This window comes from Corythoichthys intestinalis, chromosome 3 (assembly GCF_030265065.1).
Source record: "Corythoichthys intestinalis isolate RoL2023-P3 chromosome 3, ASM3026506v1, whole genome shotgun sequence".
In the NCBI taxonomy this organism is placed as follows: Eukaryota; Metazoa; Chordata; class Actinopteri; order Syngnathiformes; family Syngnathidae; genus Corythoichthys; species Corythoichthys intestinalis.
This window is the reverse complement of record NC_080397.1, coordinates 55603771-55626721: the sequence shown is the minus strand read 5'-3', so window position 1 is coordinate 55626721 and position 22951 is coordinate 55603771. Positions and strand designations below refer to the sequence as shown.

The window sequence follows — 22951 nt, the reverse complement described above, 5'->3', positions numbered from 1 at the left end:
CAGACCGAAGCACATGTGACTTCATCAAAATGTCTGGGACTAATCAGAAGAATGACAGGAAGGCCCAAAAGTTGATGCAATTCAGGCTGTGATGTGCTAAAATGAAACGCCACTCCCATCAATTTCACAAAGGCAGGAATGATTTGTGAGCTAAACTGAATATTTTCCTCGACTTGAGTAATTAAATAATTGCAGGTTACCAGTACAATCCACAGACAAATGTATTGGACATGGAAGAAAATACTGTAATTGATCCCCCCCATGTGAAGTTATAACAGGTTTAGGGTTTTCTGCATTTTTGTGTGTGTTTTAGAGAATGTTTGCCAGTTTGTCCCTTTAGGGGAGCTTTTGAGAAGTGGAACCATTTAAAAAAATGTTTGAAAAAAATTGCATGATATATTTAGCGCATTACCTTATTCGCTACCATTGACGGCATTATACAGTGGGGCAAATAAGTATTTAGTCAACCACTAATTGTGCAAGTTCTCCCACTTGAAAATATTAGAGAGGCCTGTAATTGTCAACATGGGTAAACCTCAACCATGAGAGACAGAATGTGGGGAAAAAAAAAAAAAAAAACAGAAAATCACATTGTATGATTTTTAAAGAATTTATATCCAAATTAGAGTGGAAAATAAGTATTTGGTCAATACCAAAAGTTCATCTCAATCCTTTGTCATGTACCCTTTGTTGGCAATAACGGAGGCCAAACGTTTTCTGTAACTCTTCACAAGCTTTTCACACACTGTTGCTGGTATTTTGGCCCATTCCTCCATGCAGATCTCTTCTAGAGCAGTGATGTTTTGGGGCTGTCGTTGGGCAACACGGACTTTCAACTCCCTCCACAGATTTTCTATGGGGTTGAGATCTGGAGACTGGCTAGTCCACTCCAGGACCTTGAAATGCTTCTTACGAAGCCACTCCTTTGTTGCCCTGGCTGTGTGTTTGGGATCATTGTCATGCTGAAAGACCCAGCCACGCCTCATCTTCAATGCCCTTGCTGATGGAAGGAGATTTTCACTCAAAATCTCTCAATACATGGCCCCATTCATTCTTTCCTTTACACAGACCAGTCGTCCTGGTCCCTTTGCAGAAAAACAGCCCCAAAGCATGATGTTTCCACCCCCATGCTTCACAGTGGATATGGTGTTCCTCGGATGCAATTCAGTATTCTTTCTCCTCCAAACACAAGAACCTGTGTTTCTACCAAAAAGTTCTATTTTGGTTTCATCTAACCATAACACATTCTCCCAGTCCTCTTCTGGATCATCCAAATGCTCTTTAGCGAACCGCAGACAGGCCCGGATGTGTACTGGCTTCAGCAGGGGGACACGTCTGGTAGTGCAGGATTTGAGTCCCTGGCGGCGAATTGTGTTACTGATAGTAGCCTATGTTACTGTGGTCCCAGCTCTCTGTAGGTCATCTACTAGGTCCCCCCGTGTGGTTCTGGGATTTTTGCTCACCGTTCTTGTTATCATTTTGACGCCACAGGGTGAGATCTTGCATGGAGCTCCAGATCGAGGGAGATTATCAGTGGTCTTGTATGTCTTCCATTTTCTAATAATTGCTCCCATAGTTGATTTCTTTACACCAAGCATTTTACCTATTGCAGATTCAGTCTTCCCAGCCTGGTGCAGGTCTACAATTTTGTCTCTGGTGTCCTTCGACAGCTCTTTGGTCTTGGCCATAGTGGAGTTTGGAGTGTGACTGACAGAGGTTGTGGACAGGTGTCTTTTATACTGATAATGAGTTAAAAAAAGGTGCCATTAATACAGGTAACGAGTGGAGCCTCGTTAGACCTCATTAGAAGAAGTTAGACCTCTTTGACAGCCAGAAATCTTGCTTGTTTGTAGGTGACCAAATACTTATTTTCCACTCTAATTTGGAAATAAATTCTTTAAAAATCAAACAATGTGATTTTCTGTTTTTTTTCCCCCACACTGTCTCTCATGGTTGAGGTTTACCCATGTTGACAATTACAGGCCTCTCTAATCTTTTCAAGTATGAGAACTTGCACAATTGGTGGTTGACTAAATGCTTATTTGCCCCACTGTATATCCAATCTAATTTAACTAGAATGTGTTGGCAGTGAATCGTCATGTTTTAATGTGTATTTTAGTAACTGATGGCATTACATGTTTGAATCATCATTGAATGGGGGGAAAAAAATCAATATTTACTGGTTAAAGCAAAATAAAAGTAAAATATGGACACATTTCAGAGCTCTTCTGTGTATGGCATTATAGTGGTGTTAATAACTTGTAGTACTTCCGTAAAGTGTTTGCAATGGGGAAAGACCCAGAACTGAAATTCGTCAACATTATGCTCATCTGATGACTTTGATGCGTGCTCTGGGACACTGGAGTATAAAAGGACTTTACACTAGAGATTTACGGCGCCGATATTTGGAAATTTGATGTATATCGGCATGAGCATTTTGTTTTAATCCAACTGGCCGAAATGAAAAAAACAAACAAATTAAAACTGGGTTATTTCGGCTAAGATGCAGCCCTTCCTCTCTCTCTTGCACTAATATTCACCCTGTCCTCTGATTGGTTAAATGGTCATCAAATGTTTTTTATTTGCATTTACTTGAGATAATGCTGAGCCTGTTTTTGTTGGAAGTTAAAACAAAGTTAAATTATTTAAGTTACAGTGTATTAAAAAGTGAGTAAACCCCTTGCATTTCTGCAGATATTAAAGTATTTCTTTTCATGAGACAACACTGACAAAATGACACTTTGACACAATGAAAAGTGTTTTCCCTCCAAATTGTAGTGTGACTCGTTACAGGAGTGCTGTATGACAATGACAAATGACAAGCAGTACTCAATTTGGACATTTAGTGATGTACGTAGTTTCCATGCTGTGTACTCACTTTTGTTGCCAGTGTGTCTTTCCTGTGTGGCTATACAGATTGTAGCCCCACACAGGGCTATCAATACAATGGACAAACATGCCAGTCAATAGCAATCACCAAAATAAATGCCATGAGAAATGAATGGGAAATTTGGACATCTATGGCCGTCAACAGCAGCACCATCCATAAGCGTAAATGGAAGCGGGGAAGTTTGGGGGACACATCCCATTTATATCAGGTCATTTTCTGTTGATTTGGGGAAATCTTGTTTTTTCCCCATTGAAAATGAATGGGAAAAATTTTGGACGTCCATGGCTGTCAATGGCAGCACCATCCATAAGCGTCAAAAAAATGTTCTCTGTTATTTTTATGCCCCTCGGCCCTCGCCATCCCGGAATTTTTGATGCCCATCTTGTATGTTTTTGTCAAAAATTGACGGACTAGTAACATTTTGAAAATTGTCTTTTTTTCCCCTTAAAAATGAATGGGCAGGTTTTTGGCAAATTTCCAGGGAACCGTATATTTTTTCCAATTTGTGTTAATAACTTTTATTCCCCTCACTGTCCTGGAATTTTTGATGCCCAAATTGTGTGATTTGGTGAAAAATTGTAGGACTGGATACATTTTGAAACTTTGTTTTTTTTTCTCATTAAAAATGAATGGGCAGGTTTTTGGCAAATTTCTGGGGAACTGTAAATTTTTTCCAAATTCTGTAAACAACTTTTATGCCCCTCACCGTCCCGGAATTTTTGATACCTAAATTATGTAATCTGGTAAAAAAAATTGTAGGACTAGGTATTTTAAAAATTGCTTTTTTTTTTTTTTTTTTTTTAAATTGTCGTTTACGGAAGAACGGAAAATTTTTCGGGGCCGTTTGAAAAAAAGCCTGCGTCGCGCGAAAATTCCGGACGCGTCGATACTTGAACGGTGCCGATCGGTCAAGTGGTTCGGGCTGCGCGGCGCGCCGAAGGATTCCCATTAAAAAAAAAAAAAACAGAATAACATATGAAATTGTAAAAAATAAAAATAAAAAAACAGCATGACTTCAGTGCCCAATTTGTTTCCTGCTTGTAAAATTACATTAGTGTTTTATTTTCATTTTTTTAACATAGTGACCACTTCTTAGAAACTTTAAATATTATTTTCTCCATTATCATCATTCTATGAAGTTCGTGATTTGCATACTTATATTCTTTGAGCAACCAACTTTCAAATGAAGGTAATTTATGCTAGCTCTTGTCTTTTCCTTTAACGCAGGGGTCCCCAAACTTTTTCCTGTGAGGGCCACATAACCCTTCTCTTCTCTGATGAGGGGCCGGGGTCAGTTTGTAACAGAAAAAGTGTGACGATTGCAGGAGTGCCTAAATGTAAAAATGTATTGTTTTTCAGAAAGCCACAATCAAATAACCCTTTCTGGATTCTTCACGGAACCAAAGTAAATAAAATAAAAATGATATAATATAATATAGTATAATATAATATAATTAGGGCTGTCAAACGATTAAAATTTTTAAGCGAGTTAATCACAGCTTAAAAATTAATCGTAATTAATCGCAATTCAAACATCTCTAAAATATGCCTTATTTTTCTGTAAATTATTGTTGGAATGGAAAGATAAGACACAAGACGGATATATACATTCAACATACTGTACATAAGTACTGTATTTGTTTATTATAAAAATAAATCAACAAGGTGGCATTAACATTAATATTCTGTCAAAGCAATCCCTGGATAGAACGACTTGTAGTTCTTAAAAGATAGATTTTAGTACAAATTATAGAAATTTTATGTTAAAACCCCTCTTAATGTTTTCGTTTTAATAAAATTGGTAAAATTTTCAATCAAAAAAATTAACTAGTAGCTCACCATTGTTGATGTCAAGAATTACACAATGCTCATGGTGCATAAAATCAGTCGCACCCAAGCGCCAGCAGAGGGAGACAAAAAACACAAGTAACAAGTGGACATGACACTGCTGTCATTTTAATCTGAGCGGGGCATATGCGTTAATTGCGTCAAATATTTTAACGTGATTAATGAAAAAAATTAATTACCGCCCGTTAACGCGATAACTTTGACAGCCCTTAATATAATATAATATAATACAATATAATATAATCAGGGGTGCACATAATTTTTTTGCCCAGGTTCTCAGAGGAGGACCTGGAGATGTGACTTGGTCCTCATTGAGCTTGAGAGCCGACCCACCTGATGCGATAAATTTATGACAAGCTTTACTTAGAGCCAATTAACTTTGATTAATTATATTAACAGTTAATGCTTGATTAACATCAACTGGCACAACAAAATTGCCATTACTTTGAAGTGAAATGTAAAGAAATAAACATAAAAGCACCAATTCAAAATAAAGGGCATTATGCGGCTCCCACATTAACTCCAAGCCTTTTTAAAAGTGGGATGTCCTCCTCATAAGACCTCATTGAACGTGTATGTTTAGCTTTGTAAAATGCGAGCAAAAACACGTTTGTCAGTGCATGTCGCTGTTCATTACCTTTATTCCGCCCTATTCCGCCACATGTCCATAGGGCGAGTGGGGTCCTGTTTGACATCGATAGTTTGCTTAATTGCCACATGCTCTCTGTTTTTTTCGTGCTTTTCAAAGTTTGGATGGCTGAAATTCTTTGACCCTACATAAAATGCGTTGCTCTAATCGGCGACATTGGGATTCTCACGGCACATTTTGTACCGCATTTCCGTGCGAGCATCATTCACTTCTAGCCATGGTACCTCCTGTAGCCACTTTTCAGCAAAAGTCCTTTTTTTCGGTAGCTCCGGTGACGTCTCTGCAAAAGCGTATGGAAGCCGTTGAGGGCCAGTGCGTTTGTCTACGTCCAGTACGCATGTGCGGACCACTTATGTGCACCCCTGAATATAATATAATATAATATAATATCATGTAATGTAATATAATATAATAATACTGTATTAATTAAATAGATAATAACCAAATAACCATTGCTCAGTTCTTCACAGAAAAAAGCCAGGACATAAATAACTCTATTGGAAAAAAAAAAAAAAAAATTTTTTTTTTTGTTCAGGGGGCCGGACCAAATGTGGCTGCGGGCCGTATCCGGCCCGCGGGCCGTAGTTTGGGGACCCCTGCTTTAACGCAATGCCATGCTAAAATGAACTTATTGCTGCCATTGACGGCCATAGACGTCCAATCCCTTCGCAGTGGCACCTCTGGAAATTTTTCATAGGGGTGGCCAGATGGGGCCACTTAAAATCTTGGGGTGGCACACAAAAACTAAAAGCCATAATTTCAAGTTTTTATTATCTTGTTGTAGTAAAAAGGCAGAAGAAAACTATCAGAAAGACTTAAGGACACGTCCACTGATATACTTTGGTGTATTGTGTTATATTTCATGTTACTAATGATTTAATGTACATCAGACGTGTCCAAAGTCCGGCCCGGGGGCCAAATGCGGCCCGTGGTCAAATTTCATCCGGCCCCCAGCCTCTGTCATAAAATCAATAACGTCTGGCCCGCACACAGACTTAATAAATTGGTCAGCAGCACTGCTACCAGCATATGAAGTAGCTTACACACTAAATGCTGCTCCTCATTTACCCACTAAAAGGCAGCAGCATTCTAAGCAACATTACCCCACGTTACCCTTTATTCCCCATTTCTAAAATGGCGACAATCAACAAAAAAACTAAAGTTGACTGTGACGGCCGACGCTTCAAGGATAGGTGAAAATTGGACTACTGTATTTCTTCTCTAAAATATGCCACAACTGTGTCTGTGTCATTTGCAAAGAGAGAGTCATTGTTTTTAAAGAGTTCAATGTGAGGCGATATTAACAAACAAGACACGCTGACATGTACGACAAGATTACAGGGAAGATATGTAGCGAGAAATCGAAGCAACTATGAAGCTAGTTTAATTTTACAGCAGCAGTATTTTGCAAGAGCCCGAGAGTCGAAAGAACGCCACAAAAGCTAGTTGCAAGATTGTTGAAATAATTAATTTAGGGCTGTCAAACGATTAAAATTTTTTATCGAGTTAATCACAGCTTAAAAATTAATTAATCGTAATTAATCAATTCAAACCATCTATAAAATATGCCATATTTTTTCTGTAAATTATTGTTGGAATGGAAAGACACATGACGGATATATACATTCAACAAACTGTATATAAGTACTGTATTTGTTCATTATAACAATAAATCAACAAGATGGCATTAACAATAACATTCTGTTAAAGCGATCCATGGATAGACTTGTATTTCTTAAAAGATAAATGTTAGTACAAGTTATAGAAATTTTATATTAAAACCCCTCTTAATGTTTTCGTTTTCATAAAAATTTGTAAAATTTTCAATCAAAAAATAAACTAGGTGCTCGCCATTGTTGATGTCAATAATTACACAATGCTCATGGTGCTGAAACCCATAAAATCAGTCGAACCCAAGCGCCAGCAGAGGGCGACAAAACACCAAAAAACACAAGTAACAAGTGGACATGACACTGTGCTTTGAGCGGGGCATGTGTGTTAATTGCGTCAAATAGTTTAACATGATTTAAAAAATTAATTACCGCCCGTTAACGCGATAATTTTGACAGCCCTAAATTAATTTTAAAAATAAATAAATAAAGTGGGGCTGTCAAAATTATCGCGTTAACGCGCGGTAATTAATTTTTTTTATTAATCACGTTAAAATATTTGACGCAATTAACGCACATGTCCCGCTCAGAAAGTATTCTGCCTTTTGGTAAGTTTTACAGCAAGGCTTTTTGCACAGTCCAACAGCGAACTCTTGTGGTCGCTTTGCGACATGGTTTATTATTTTCTTCTTTTCTTTCTTCATTATGGCTGCACGACGTCTCGGGCTGATAATGTTGTGCTTATATGATCCTTGGACAAGATTTGTCCGTAAGTATGGTTGTTGTAAAGAATGTACATATTAAGTTAGTAAGCGAAATGTTATATTTTTTGTATGAGACGCTTTTTGTTTATGTTTAGTGAACCTGTATAGCGTGCTAAGCTAACGTTGTTGCTAATGCAATGCTTGTGTATTTTTATTTTGTAGTTTTACGACGGTCTAAAGAGGACAATGGTTTGAAGCCATTTTATTAATAAATCAGATGAAAAAGGAAGAAGTCTAATTATTAAGGCGTCGTTCACTAACTGTCTAGCTTTGGAAAAAGTAGACGCTTCGGAGTGGGGACAGCATAGACAGATTTAAATGACAGTAGAGTGAAATGCCCACTACAGTCCTTATGTACCGTATGTTGAATGTATACATCCATCTTGTGTCTTATCTTTCCATTCCAACAATTTATTTTACAGAATATATATATAATTTACAGAAAAATATGGCATATTTTATAGATGGTTTGAATTGCGATTAATTGCGATTAATTACGATTAATTAATTTTTAAGCTGTAACTAACTCGATTAAAAATTTTAATCGTTTGACAGCCCTAAAATAAAGCAAATGTGACACACAGAATGGCTTGCTAAAATTTGCTTAAATATATTGTTCTATGTAAAGGCCAATGTCGACCCTCCAGATTTTTACCACACCAAATCTGGCCCCCTTTGCAAAAAGTTTGGACACCCCTGATGTACATAGTCCATTACAATCCAGTCAACACTTCTATTCAAGTCACAATTTAATTGTGTTATGTAAATATGAAGCATAAAGTGTATTTTCATCCAATTTGGGTTAAAAGCATAACTGATGCTACTACAATCCAAGGGCGTAGGTTTGCATAGAGGTGGTAGGGACATAACTAAAGATACACGATAATATCGGTTACCGATAATTATCGGCCGATAATGGCAATTATGACGTCACACAGATAATACAGATAAAAAAAATCAACCGATAATGCAATTCGATAATTATACACTTGATTTAGCCTCCAAATGTGCGCAACCAAGCAGTTTTCTCCACTTCTCCACCGCCGCCTGCTCAACCCCTCCCCTCTCTGAAGCCCCTTTGGGAGGAGTACGGCGTCATAGAGGAGGCGGTGTTACACATCAGTGTTGAGGCGCTCTCACTAGCGTGCGTTGCTTTTCCCGTGTGTGAAATGAAATAAACGACGCTCTCGCCATCTACAAAACAGTTCCACGAGGCGTAAAGAAAGTGTCCTCATTGAACACCACTAACCCAGCAGCCATTTAAAACTACATCACAATGATTTTTGGAACGAATACGAGGCTGCTGCTAGCGCGAATGCTAAAGCTATTGTAAACACAAATAAACTATAAAGGAAGCTACGAGGCTTGTGACGATACAGAGATGCTGCGGTCCTCCCGGTGTCGGGTTGTTTGGGAATGCAGCCCAAAGCGGGTGGTAAACTCCCATCTATGGCTAAACACCTCACGAGACCGATAGTCGACAGGTAGCTGTCTTCCGACGGAGCCCGCCGGTCCGGCAGGCCGCCGCCGCCTCGCCCTAGGCGGGCAAAGCAGAGCCATGCACCGAATATGCCACAGCGAGCCGGACTGAAGGGCACAGGCGGGAGGAAATTCCCGAAATAACCCGATAGCCAAACCCCTGGATGAAAAAACATGCCGATCACATCAGTTTTACCACGGACATTTACACAAGTGTTGTCAAGAGAGCATGTTTATCATGACGGCACAGTGGTTAGTTGATAATCTTAACATGCACCAAACCACACAAAGAAGTCATCCAGTCAGTAATGCATTCAGTACGCTTTAAATTTATGCCATCTTAATCAGATCATTCTTCTTAAATCTGGTCAAATAATTTCCCCCATCTTGTTTGAGTGTTGAAGACTAGTTAACAGATGAATGCGCCAGATTATTCCACTTATTTGAACTAGATATTGCCATTTGTTCTTATTAAGCCCAAACATAAAAAAAAAAAAAAAAGTCATTTTTCACCTAAATCAAGAAAAAAATGCTTTCAAATAATGTTTTGAACCATACATATTCTTGAATAAGTTTTTTAGTTGTTTTTTTTTTTTTTAGGATTATGTATAATAATTTATTGCTTAAAATAAGGCTGTTAAGCTTATTTTCAGCTGGCTATTTTTCTTCAAGAAAAATATACTTGAAGTGCTGGCAGTTAATTTCACTTACAGTTGTGGTCAAAAGTTTACATACACTTGTCATGTCATGGCTCTCTTGAGTTTCCAGTTATTTCTACAACTCAGATTTTTCTCTGATAGACTGATTGGAACAGATACTTCTTTGTCACAAAAAACATTCATGAAGTTTGGTTCTTTTATGACTTTATTATGGGTGAACAGAAAAAAGTGATCAAAACTGCTGGGTCAAAAATATACATACAGCAACATGAATTAGCAATTTTGGTGACTTGGAAAGTTGTGTCAGTGAAATGAGCTTATGAGTGGTGCGCTGGTGACATTTTCGTTGTCAGTCATTTTGACTGACAGGGTCATAAAAATCTGGTCATAATCTATTTTTACCCGTCACTTAAATTTTTAAAATGATGATAATGACATTGTGGTGACCCTTCGTTTGGCGTAATTCACCTTCCGTACTTGTGTTTCCATTTGGCCGAGCGCGTTAGCGGCTACGACACAGTCACGTGACAGAGACACTTAAGAGCCGCGCGCGTTCCGGCTTGAATAGAGAGTTCACAGAGAGCAGCAGAGCTACAGCGGCTGGACACAGCAATTCGAGCTAACAAGACTCTTAACAATGCATACCACTTCAACATATTCAATAGTATTTAGTTTTCATTCATTTTAAATTAATATTCTGTCAGAACAAGCTTAACAGAGAATCCACACCGTCCCATCACACGTCAAGCAGATGAATATGTAACTTTTTTCCCCGCAGTGACAAAAACAGCTGACTATGGCCCCAGTAGCTAGGCTACGTATGAAACAATGAAATCAACAGTTCACCTGCTGTGGCCTGAACGGAGTCTTACACCTTCCTCCTGGTGCACATGGACTTGAATTGCATGCCCGCTTGTGCAGTCCCTGTTTTTTCACCATATGCTCACTCGCCACCCTGTGGTCTGGGGCGTGAATTGCAACCTGTCAAAATGACAGGTGGACTTCAGTTTTTTCCGTCACCATTTTAAAAAAAATCGGTCAACGACGGAAAATATTCAGTTAACGCGACCCCTGGTTGAATGTATATATCCATCTTGTGTCTTATCTTTCTATTCCAACAATAATTTACAGAAAAATATGGCATATTTTATAGATGGTTTGAATTGCGATTAATTGCGATTAATTACGATTAATTAATTTTTAAGCTGTAATTAACTCGATTAAAAATTTTAATCGTTTGACACCCCTAGTTTTAAGGTGCCGTAGCTCTATGCTGGATTTCGACCTACTTGAGCATTGTAGCTTTTTTTTTTTGGGCCCCTCCAGCAGACTAATGCCCACCCTCACCTGGCATCCTGGCAACACCACTGATGTAGAGGTACCACTGTACTGGCAAGCGGGGTGGCCAACAAATTTGTACGGGGGGGCCGTGGCCACCCTCGGCCACCCCCTGGTGGCGCCACTGTTAACTAGAAAAGGCTGGCATCAATGAATTGGAGAATGTGCCAAATAACTTCATCAAGAGTGACAAATGACAGTCATTTCCATTTGTTCCACGTAGAATTTGATTGGCACTAATGAGGATATTATGGTGTACTAACAGGAAGTATAAGTTGGCTCATGAAGAAGACGAGGATGATGAAGAATTGCCGCCATCACACCGACTCTGAAATCAGCTGCACCTGACATGTTCGTGTCGACCCAAGTCACCACTCACACAAGCGCGCAACTCTAAAGTTCAACCGTGTGGACTCACCCGCCTCGCAGTGTCTTGTCCCAACAACGAAACCAGCGTCCAGGTCGGCTACTAGGCACACTTGAGACAGCGGAACAACATGACGAAAGCCGACTTGTTCCAAAACAACTTTTCGGTCAGTACCAGAGCCCCGAGCCCGCCCTGCCTATTTGTTCTTGTGAGCGGATAACGCAACAGGCGTCTTCTGCTTCGTTCTTCTTTCCGGGTTGCACGTTTCGTTATTAGAATAAAACCAACCCCGGATATGATCCTCCGTCCCCTCCTCCTCTGCTCATTTGAGGAACTAGCAGACACAAATTGCAAGTTTTCACCTCAACTACTTATTTCGATTGGATGATCCACCGCAGCCTGCAGTTTTTGTTGTGACAAGCTGAGCAAATGTGCTCACTCCTTTGTTATCTGCTATTGACGCCGGTCAAGTAGGTCAAGCACAAACACACTAGTGTTTCCCAACATTTATTGAGCCAAGGCACATATTTTACGTCGGGTGGGGGGGAAAAAACTCTCGGCACTCAATAAGAATTTTGTAAAAAGTAGATGCACAAATTATGCAAGCCTTCTGCCATCTAGTGGGAAAACATTTCATTGTTCTTCCTGACACTGGACGTCACAGTCAGTGGCGCAACTACGTTGAGCAGCGAATGCGCCGCACATGGGCGCGAGCCGACAGGGGGCGCCGTCACGAGGAATCCCCTTATCGCTCCAGGTCCCAGACAAAATTACTCCCACTCACGTTTTTTTTTTTTACTTACACCTTTAAAGAGCATACGACAGGAGAAAAGTCTTAAATGGCATTTTTATGTGAATTAGAATCATATTTTGAGACGATTCGACTATATACAACAATTTAGCAAAGCGCAGATGACGAGAAATTCGTTTTTTAATCTGCCGGTTAGCCACGCCTACCATTATAGGGCTTTAGCGTCCCCAACAGGTGGATGACGTCAGCGGTAGACTGGGCTCATCGGTTTTACTATTCAGCCCATTGAGGGGAAATTATTCAGAACGTGGAAAACGTGACGAAGAGAGCAGCAAAATGTCATTGTTTCAGTCTCTCTACTCCAATATTTTTTACTGGATATTCTTTTTATCCGAGTATTTTTCCCCACTAGCTATATAAATGGCTTGAGAAGGACCAGTCAGCCCGTCGAGGGGGAACTATTCACAACGAGGAAAACGCGACGAAGAGAACTGCAAAATGTCATTGTTTCTGTCTCTTTACTTCAATATTTTTACAGGATATTCTTTTTATCCAAGTATTTCCCCCAATTGCTAAATAAATGGCATGGTCATGACAAATAACAGTCATGTGCTAAATGGAATATGAAATCATAAAAATGCATTTATTCAGGACGACATGGCAAAATTACTCCATAATGGTCAAAACTGTCGACTTCACCTTTACTGTCGCACCTCCCGAACGATATTGTATGACACCTAAATCGGACATGTCATTTCCCTGCCCCGGCTTCGGAGAATGTAAACAAACCAAAAGGCGTGACAGCTAGCCGACATGCTAACCCGAACCGAGTGATGTTTCAAAGTCTTCGAAGCGGAAAATAACACATAACTAGCCTGGATTTATTGACATGACGACTGGGTTGTCGATTGTCTTCGCGGATCGGCAAACTGCCCGGCGCAGAGCAATTTACAGTTCGTTCCCCGGAGGAGGGTGGCTGCAGTTGTTGTGCAGCTAACGCGCTGCTAATGTGCATGAGGAGAGCTTTTTATATGCCTATCAATGATCAAACGTAAGTAGTCCTTTATTTAAAGAAAGTTTGTAGTGTTTACTTTGTAATCGCTGTATTCGTATTTGACATAATACAAAACAAGATGTTTACTCACTTCCTCGTAAGTCCAATGGTCCCACAGTAAATATCCACGGTGAATGGGAACCTTTTGAAACTCCAAAAAGGCGCATACGCCTCTCCCTCATACAGAATGATTTTTCTGCAGCCGTTTGGCTGGCGTGATGCGAAAAATAAACGTATTAATCCGCAAAATCAGCTGAATCCTTCGTCCTTATACACAGCAGTACGCTGTATAGTGAAGAGGACATCTTCTACCGTACACGTCACAGCGCCCTCCTCCTCAATGCAAGACTGAAAAGAAGCCGGAAGTCACTCATTTTCATGGCGCGGGATTCAAAAAACTAAATAAATATAGCGATCGCTTCCACACACATCCAAGCGGTCCGTATCATTCAGGAGCATAAAATACCGCGTGTATTATGAAATAAACATGCTTTTTCGTTTCACATGCACTTTAAATTGATCATTAGGAAAGTCAATAGATTGTTGCCAACGAATTTGATTATCAATTTTTGCCCGCAGCAATGAGCAGTCCTTAATCAGAGGCATACAGTCCCTGACAGAAGTCTTGTCGCTTATCCATTTTGTAGAAACAATTGCTAATAACCTGACTTTTAATTATTCAATTGGTTTCAGAAACGGCTCATATGAATGCTAAGACCCTCCCAAATGATGTTGAATGTACAAAAATATATTTGTTTCACTGAAAAAAGAGTTCTCATTTAATGACATAAAGGTCAAATTTTGGCAAGACAAAAGTTTTGTCGCCTACAGAAAGTAGTGTGAAAATTAAACAAAAAATATACTTCAAATACAAAAATATGTTGCATAACATAAGCGAATTAAGTGGTGGTGCTGTGAGATCCAAATTTAATATTTTGTATGACTTCCATGGGCTTCGGCAAGGATTCATACAATTTATTGATGAAGTCATCAGGAACATCAAAGAAAGCAGTCTTGCATGCCTCCTAGAGTTCATCAAAATTCATGGGTTTCGTCTTCCATGCTTCCTCTTTCATCCTGTTCATCTCTGGTGACTGGGCTGGCCAGTCCTGGAGGATCTTGATCTTCTTTGCCTTGAGGAACTTTGAGGTAGGGATTGAAGTATACGATGGAGCACCACCCTGCTACAGAATTTGTCCCTTTTTATGGTTAGAAATGTAAGAGGCAGCAAAGATTTGTTGATATTTCAGACTATTTATGTTGCTTTCCACCCTGCAGATCTCTTGCACATCCCCATACTGGATGTAACCCCAGACCATGATTTTGCCACCACCAAACTTCACTGTTGTGTGGCGAAAGTGGATTTTTCAGATGAATCTTCCATTGAATTACACCACAGTCGCCGCTAATATTGCAGGGTACCTACTGGAGCCCGCATGGATCCGAGATTCGCTCAGAAAACAGTTAAGTCTAATTAAGTTTAGGGTAAAGAATTGGGCTGGGGCCAATTGTGCCAAAAACCCTTTGAACTTCACATAGTGTGACCGATGTTTTTTTGTTTCGGAATGAACAACAAAACATTAAAAGTAACAGGAGTTACTTTGCCAAGTAACTAATTACTCTTACATTCAGGTAACTTTTAAAGTAAGATTAACAACACTGGTGTCAGCAATAAAATTAATTTACAAGATATATGCTCAGTTAGTAGATTAGCCATAAATACGTACGTAAATACGGGCATCTCAGTTATGTGTGTGTGGGTCACTCACACCTTTGAATATGGTACCCCGGTTGTGGCTCTGTTGTACAATTAGCGTCTTTAATGGACAAACTGAAACGCCGCTTTTGAAAGCTTAGGTTAGAAAAAAACTACGTATATCCATTTTGTTTCTTCTGTCCTAAGGTGTCCTAAGCAAATGACCGTCTCTAAGGTACTAGTCACATGATCTGTTCACAAATTAATTTTGACCCATTATAAAAGTATTTTTTTGTTCATTTCATTTATTTCTGTTGTTTTATTGCTTAACAACTTTTATAGACAAAATTTTTACCGGCAAAGTCTTCATTTTAAACTCATGTATTGGAAAGTCAATTACATTCTATGAGAGTTTCGGCCACCGGGGTGGTGGGTTATAACCTCTTTCTATGTCCGTCTTAATTCCTTATAAAACAGGTTCAAAGTTGTATCCATTGGTTTACTCCGAGTCTCCGATATCTACACAAAATACAAACATAAAGTAAGCTGCAAGTTGTGTTAAAACTTTATCAAATTATTACCCTTACACTAAACTTGTTGAAGTCATTTAGTGAAATCATGAAATGAGAATAATCGTGATATGAGGCCAACTGGTGATGAAAACTTGAGTGGGGTGATGAAAAGTTGATGACAGACAGAGCCCACGATGACTTGTCTTGAATAATTCTTCAACAATTGTGCAATCCTCATGTGAGCTACACTTTTTACTTCATAACTAAGAGTCGTCTTCCATATGCTTGTCTTCTGCAACCAGAGGAGGAAGTGGCAGCACATCATATGACCTGATTAAGTTAAGTGTGACTTCACAGATTTCATTCTTCAAGTTTATGCCTAGGTTAATTTCTTGAGGCCATTACCGTAGTTACTTCACTTATGTTATTCTTTCATCCACATAAGATGATGTAATATAAATATAAACAAAACATTATTCTTTCATCCACATAAGATGATATAATATAAATATAAACAACACACAAAAACTAGGGCTGTCAAAATTATCGCGTTAACGCGCGGTAATTAATTTTTTAAATTAATCACGTTAAAATATTTGACGCAATTAACGCACATGTCCCGCTCAGAAAGTATTCTGCCTTTTGGTAAGTTTTACAGCAAGGCTTTTTGCGCTGTCCAACAGCGAACCCTTATGGTCGCTTGGCGACATGGTTTATTATTTTCTTCTTTTCTTCATTATGGCTGCACGATGTCTCGGGCTGATAATGTTGTGCTTATATGATCCTTGGACAAGATTTGTCCGTAAGTATGGTTGTTGTAAAGAATGTACATATTATGTTAGTAAGCGAAATGTAATATTTTTTGTATGAGACGCTTTTTGTTTATGTTTAGTGAACCTGTATAGCGTGCTAAGCTAACGTTGTTGCTAATGCAATGCTGTGTACTTTTTTGTTGTTGTTTCACTACGGTCTAAAGAGGACAGTGGTTTGAGGCCATTTTATTAATAAATCAGATGAAAAAGGAAGAAGTCTGATTATTAAGGCGTCGTTCACTAGCTGTCTACCTTTGGAAAAAGTAGACGCTTCGGAGTGAGGACAGCATAGACAGATTTGAATGACAGTAGAGTGAAATGCCCACTACAGTCCTTATGTACCGTATGTTGAATGTATATATCCATCTTGTGTCTTATCTTTCCATTCCAACAAATTATTTTACAGAATATATATATAATTTACAGAAAAATATGGCATATTTTATAGATGGTTTGAATTGCGATTAATTGCGATTAATTACGATTAATTAATTTTTAAGCTGTAATTAACTCGATTAAAAATTTTAATCGTTTGACAGCCCTAACAAAAACATATAACAGTGATATTAAAGGCAGGGGTCAATTTTCATTTGCCTCTAAAAATACTGTAGAGTCAATTTCACATTGTCATGCTTTTGCCTGAAAGTAGACAACGTTACTGCTTCAACGATTACTAAATTAACTCAAGTAATTCAATTGCAAAAAAAAAAAAAAAAAAAAAGCTTAGAATACAATTTTGCTGCTTTGAGGATTCGTTTACTTAGTGACGTTGTAATGGTTTGTTTTGTAAGTGTTGCATTTAGTTTACTTGATTTGGGTGTATTCACTGTCCTCAAGTGGCAACAGAGAATATGACATAACTCGTCTAACATAGCTGAATCCAGCTGCTCCCTGTTTAGACCAACATAAGGTATAGTTTTGTTTGAGGTAATATGCTTTTTTTTTTATGCATTCGTTATGTGGTTTGGAAGTGTATTAAATAGGGCTGTCCCAAACGACTAATTTCCTCCCGATTAGTCAGCCGACTATTTTTACGATTAGTCGACTAATCAAATAATTTTTTTTTTTACTAATTTAATAATGAAATTTTTGTTAAAGCTTATTAATTTACAAAAAAACATTTTGGAACACCTAAATTCTTTATTAATGTATAAATAAATAACATAAATATCAATAATAAATCACAAACAATGAGGTCAAATGCTGCTGGCATTAACTGGTGCAAAAAAAAAATGTAAAAGGAAACACTGTGACTTCACCTTTTTAACAGGAGTCAAAACAATTCTTACTCTTTTTGCGGTATGTCATTGTCTATATTGTTCTAAATGTTAAAATGAATTGCAATGTCCCGGACAATCATTTTCAGAATACTTTGTGTGAGTTCAGATGCTCTTTCCGGTGTGCATTCCGCATTTTTTGGGGAAGGAAAAAACTTTTCAACTTTTGTTTGTTTTAACCTGAAGATAACGCAGAGGGCACACTGAAATATTACCACAATTATTTTGAATGAAAGGCACACATACCCACAGTAACAAAAATTAAGTATATAGTATTAATTTTATAGTATACTATTATATGTAAATATATAATATATAATGTATATATTATTATTATATTATATATTATAATTATTATATATATGATATAATATAAATTAACTAGTGTAATTAGTGCAGTCATGGATTACAGTAAGCAGGCCAGTGGTGTTTCCATATATATTTTTTATATTATGCACAGTGGCAGTGTATCAAATACTTGTTCTGTCCACTGTATATATAGGATATATGTATATATTTTACCTAAGTGGGAGCTTCCATGATCCTAATAAATTTAATAATAATTTAAAAAAATATATATAATTATATTAATTATTTTATTAAATAAAAATGCGCTTTGATACGACGCACATAAAGGCAACTTCCATTTAAAAAATCGTTAGAGAGTTGTATGGACTTACAATCCGCTAGCTTGTTGTTTCTTGTTGTCTTCGAAAATTATACTTGGGTGACGGCGTTTCAAGTGTTCGTTTATAGCCGACGTGCTACCGTGGTATGCGAGCTCAGCTTAGCAAAGAGTACACGCAGTGGCAGTGGCACCCTCCATATTTTCCTTGAAATAATTCCAGGCTCTGGTTATTCTGGTCCGCTTTTTTGGCTTTATGCCGCTTTCACGTGTAACCATCACTGACCTTTTTGGAAATTGGCGGTGTTTTCAACTCCTCACCGGCGATTCACTTGGCTCGTTGTCGCCAGTTCATCTGGGTTCGTTCGATTTCCTCCTTGGGAGGGCGGCAGCGTGCATAAAAACACCGAGAGGCGTCGGATGGCTCTTTAAGGATACTTTTATTGACCAAAACAAAAACGTGGGGGATGAAGCCACTCAACTCCGCGGTAGCCGCGCACTTTTCCAATTCGCCGATCTCGCTCCCTTTCTCTCGCTCGCTCGCCCACTTTCTTCCTCTTTGCTCAATCTGACAACGCCGGTCACATTGAAATAAAAGCGGCCCCCTTGGGGGTGCCAGTAACAACCGCTTGTATCGCGAGCGCCTGCCATTCTAAACTTTATCCGCATGTAATTTTTTTGAACCCGTCATTACCCGTCGACGGTATGTTTTGCCCGTCGACGCATTTACGTCATCGATGACGTCGACAACGTCGACTAGTTGGGACAGCTCTAGTATTAAACAGTTATTTTTTGTGGGAATGTGTGTTTGAATATTTTTTGTTGTTGTCGTTGTTGTACTTAGATCAGCATTTTTTTTTTTTTTTTACTGTTTGAGGCTAAACCCAGGTATTTTAATTTAGTTTTAAATGCTTTTTTTGCCCCTGTGAAATGAAAGTGCAGTTCTGCATAGTTTGAAGAAACACTCAGGAATTTTATTTTGTATTCCCATTTAATGCTCTTAGCAAGCCTTTGTTTTACATCTCCTCAAATTCATTCTGCAACGCAGTAAATGTTCTTAATCAGATTACTCGATTATTCCAACTAACTAGTTGATAGAATAATTGATTACTTAAGTAATCGATAGATGCAGCCCTAAACAACACCAAGAAATATTGCCAGATATGTGCCGAGGCTAAAACATTAGTCAACTGCAGATTCTAACATCTGTACGGATTAAATAAATATAATAATGACAGCAATATGGCCTATTTGTTATTTAATTGCATTTGTCATTTTTGAAGTGTTTGTTTACAACTGGGATCACCGTTTTGAAACAGAGTTACTTCTTGAGTACTGAGTAATGTAAAAAGCTACCTGTTTGTTACATACTGCCAAAATAAAAAACAATGCTTCTTATATATGTTCATACTTTACTGAAATGACTTGGATGAGTGAGAATATTCACAAGCATAATGACATGTTATTATTTTATACAATGATTTAAGAAGGTGGGAAGCTGATAAAAACAAATATGCAGCATTTTAATTCTCTGCAAATGTTTACGTTCTCAAATGATCGCTTCTACAAGATTCTGAGGGAATCAACAAAAACATAATGATGTGCTTCCTTGAGGGGTCTGACGGGTCTCTCATGTAGTTCTTGGGGCCTACACTGTGCTCACGGGCATCATATTGGTGACCACCTGGCCATAATACCGTAATACAGTAGGGTTTTTTTTTTGTTTGTTTTTGTTTTTTTAACTGTATATTATGACCTAAAATATTTTACCCTTTTCAGGCGCAGTGATCACTCCAGTGGACATCTACTTAAAAGTTATCATTAGCTTAAATCATTCACAAAAGTTATCATTATCTTAACTCATTCAGTGTTGTGGTAGTTAGAAAAAGAGGGTCGTTTCAATCCCTCGCAGTTAAAATAGATTAAATGTCTATCGCCGTCAATGGTAGGGTGACCATATTTTGATTTCTAAAAAAGACACTCAGCCCAGCCTCAGCCCGGCCTCAAGATACTTGAATTTTATTCGAAGTTCACTCAAAGATGCCTATATCACTTTAATATATTTAAAGTGTGCCCCCTCACTCCGGATGGAAAAATGCAGTTTGGAAAAAAAAAATATATATATATATATATATATATATATATATATATATATATATATGCGCAGACCCATAGAAATGTAGTCCAGTCAATACACATACACACAGTAGGCTATGTGCCAACTAAACATTTTTTTAATAAATTACTATCACGACAATTGTCCTTGACAAATTGTTATTCCCATTCAATTGATGTTCTCATTCAATGTTCTAGATTGCACACAAACAAAAACCGAAATAAACTGACAAACTATTCAATCAGCATGTTTCCAAACGTAGCAGTTCAAAACTACGTTTCCCATAATGCCTAGCGCGGTTTAGCTTACTGATAGTTAGCTGAGGCAAAAATCAAACTTTGCTATAAAAGTTTACAATCATCAGCAGCGCGCCGATGCGACACCAAACGGGATTTTACAGTCAAAGCTCCAACAGAAGTCAACAGTTGCCATTATATACGTATTTATCATCAATAAATTGAAAAAAAACTTCAGGCATTGTGGCCAAATCGTCAACCCAGTAGATGGCGGTAATGCCTCATGATAGGGGTAAACTGCCAACAAAAACAAGAAGAACTACTACTTCCCTCCATTCTCGTAGGAGCCATGTCAACTGCTGCCACCAAGCGGTTGGAGGGATTCTCTTCAAATTGGTCCCGTGAAAAATCATAAAAACCGGACATTTTTATGAATTTATAAAACCCGCCCGGACCACGAGGACACTACGTGAAAGTAGGACTTGTCCGGGCAAAAGAGGACGTTTGGTCACCCTAGTCAATGGCAGCCAAAAAGTTAAGCTATGTGATGTCACAAGAGATTTGTATCATATATAATATATAAATAAAATTCCTTGATCAAAATATACACAGCGCACTTATTTGGATTTCACGGAGCTACTAAAGCGACATAGACATAAATAAAATAAATTTAAACCATCTGGTGCGCACCAGAAACAATCTGGTAAACATCAGCATTATATAGCATTTAAGCTAGCGGACTTTTGCTATGCAAGTCAGTCAATTGTTCTTTTGTTTTACTTTAGATCCTCATTTATTTTATTTTATTTTTTTCGTTTGAGGCCACGCTCAGGTACTAGTTGAGTCCAAGATTGACGTAAAGCTCACCTAATCCTTTATTATCATTTTTAGCACTGCAAAACTGCGGTTTACTAAATCCTGTATTATCATTTTTAGCATGCCGAGACTGCTGAAGCCACCTGAGCTTAGCCTCAATCGATATTAAAAAAATAAATACATGAGGATCCTACAAAAGAGCTAACTTGCATAGTGAAAGTCGGCTAGCTTAAATGCTATATAATGCTAATGTTTTCCAGATTGTTTCTGGTATGCGCCAGATGGTTTGAATTTATTTTATTTCTGTCGATGTTCCTTTAGGGCAGGGGCCCACAACCCAAAATGTTGAAAGAGCCATATTGGACCGATAAAAACAAAAAATATATCTGGAGCCGCAAAAAATTAAAAGCCTTATGTAAGCCTTATAAAGAAGGCAAAACAGGCTATATTACCTATATTAGCCTACTAGCAAAATCACTAAGTTGGCTACAAATACATAATGAGCCATCATGATTAAATGTTTATGTTCCCTGCAGCGCATCCTATAGAGAATGACGCACCATGTGACTTCTCTGATGGACGATGCCGTCTGAAGTCTAACTTCATCACAATGTTTGTGTCATGTTTGTCCTCCTACAGAAACCATATTTAATATATATTTCCCTCCCCTATATTTTTCCATTTTTAAACATTTTTGAAAAAGTTCCAGGGAGCCACTAGGGCAGCACTAAAAAGCCACATGCGGCTCTAGAGCTGCAGGTTGCTGACCCCGTTTAGAAGCTCCATAGAATTTGTCTGTTTAATTATTTTATTTTATTGTATTCAGAATTATTCATATTTATTGTTACTCATGGCTTTTTTTAAATTTGCATTTTTTAAAGTTATTTTTTTATTAAATATTTTTTTTTTCTCCAATTAGTTCATTATTTGGATTCATTAACAGTATTTAACAATATTTGTTTATTGCCCATCTCAAAATTTGCCCGAGTAACCCAAATGTTACAATTGGCAGTCAAAAGGGGGCTGCAGAATATTAGCCACTGGGCTGTAAGTTTGAGACCTCTGATAATATAAATGTAATAAATAGGGTGAGGAAAAAAAAACATTCATGCATGAAAAGCCTTAAATCTAAATAATGAATGGCATGTCAAAAGTCTGTAATTGTGAAAGTGCCGTAAATAAACAAATGAGGATTAAAAACAACTTTGTACCAGTAACAGTGAATTAACTAATTGTATGGATCTCATTAAGAACTAGAAAATGCAATTTCGGGAGTAATTACACCTGGGTCTTTCCTCTGTGGAGATACAGATCTTAGCCCCACTCAGGTGTAGCAATAGAATGGACAATAATGCCAGTCAATGGCATTAAACAAAGTAAACGCCATTAGAAATGATTGGGAGAATTGGACGTCCATGTCCGTCAATGGCAGCACCCTCCATAAGCGTCAAT

At 38.1% G+C, this 22951-nt stretch overlaps 1 protein-coding gene across 3 annotated transcripts in view; it reads right to left on the bottom strand.

Moving 5' to 3' along the window:
• LOC130913560 (pleckstrin homology domain-containing family A member 2-like) overlaps positions 1 to 11971 on the bottom strand; it is a 71135-nt gene extending 59164 nt beyond the window's left edge. For 2 of the 3 annotated variants that reach the window (XM_057832247.1, XM_057832249.1), the window contains exon 1: positions 11656 to 11971. The gene's annotated coding sequence lies outside the window, so the exon portion shown is untranslated. Of the gene's footprint in view, positions 1 to 10745; positions 10881 to 11655 lie in introns of all 3 variants that reach the window. The other variant, XM_057832248.1, reaches the window with a different exon arrangement.
• Between the last annotated feature and the right edge of the window lie 10980 nt (positions 11972 to 22951).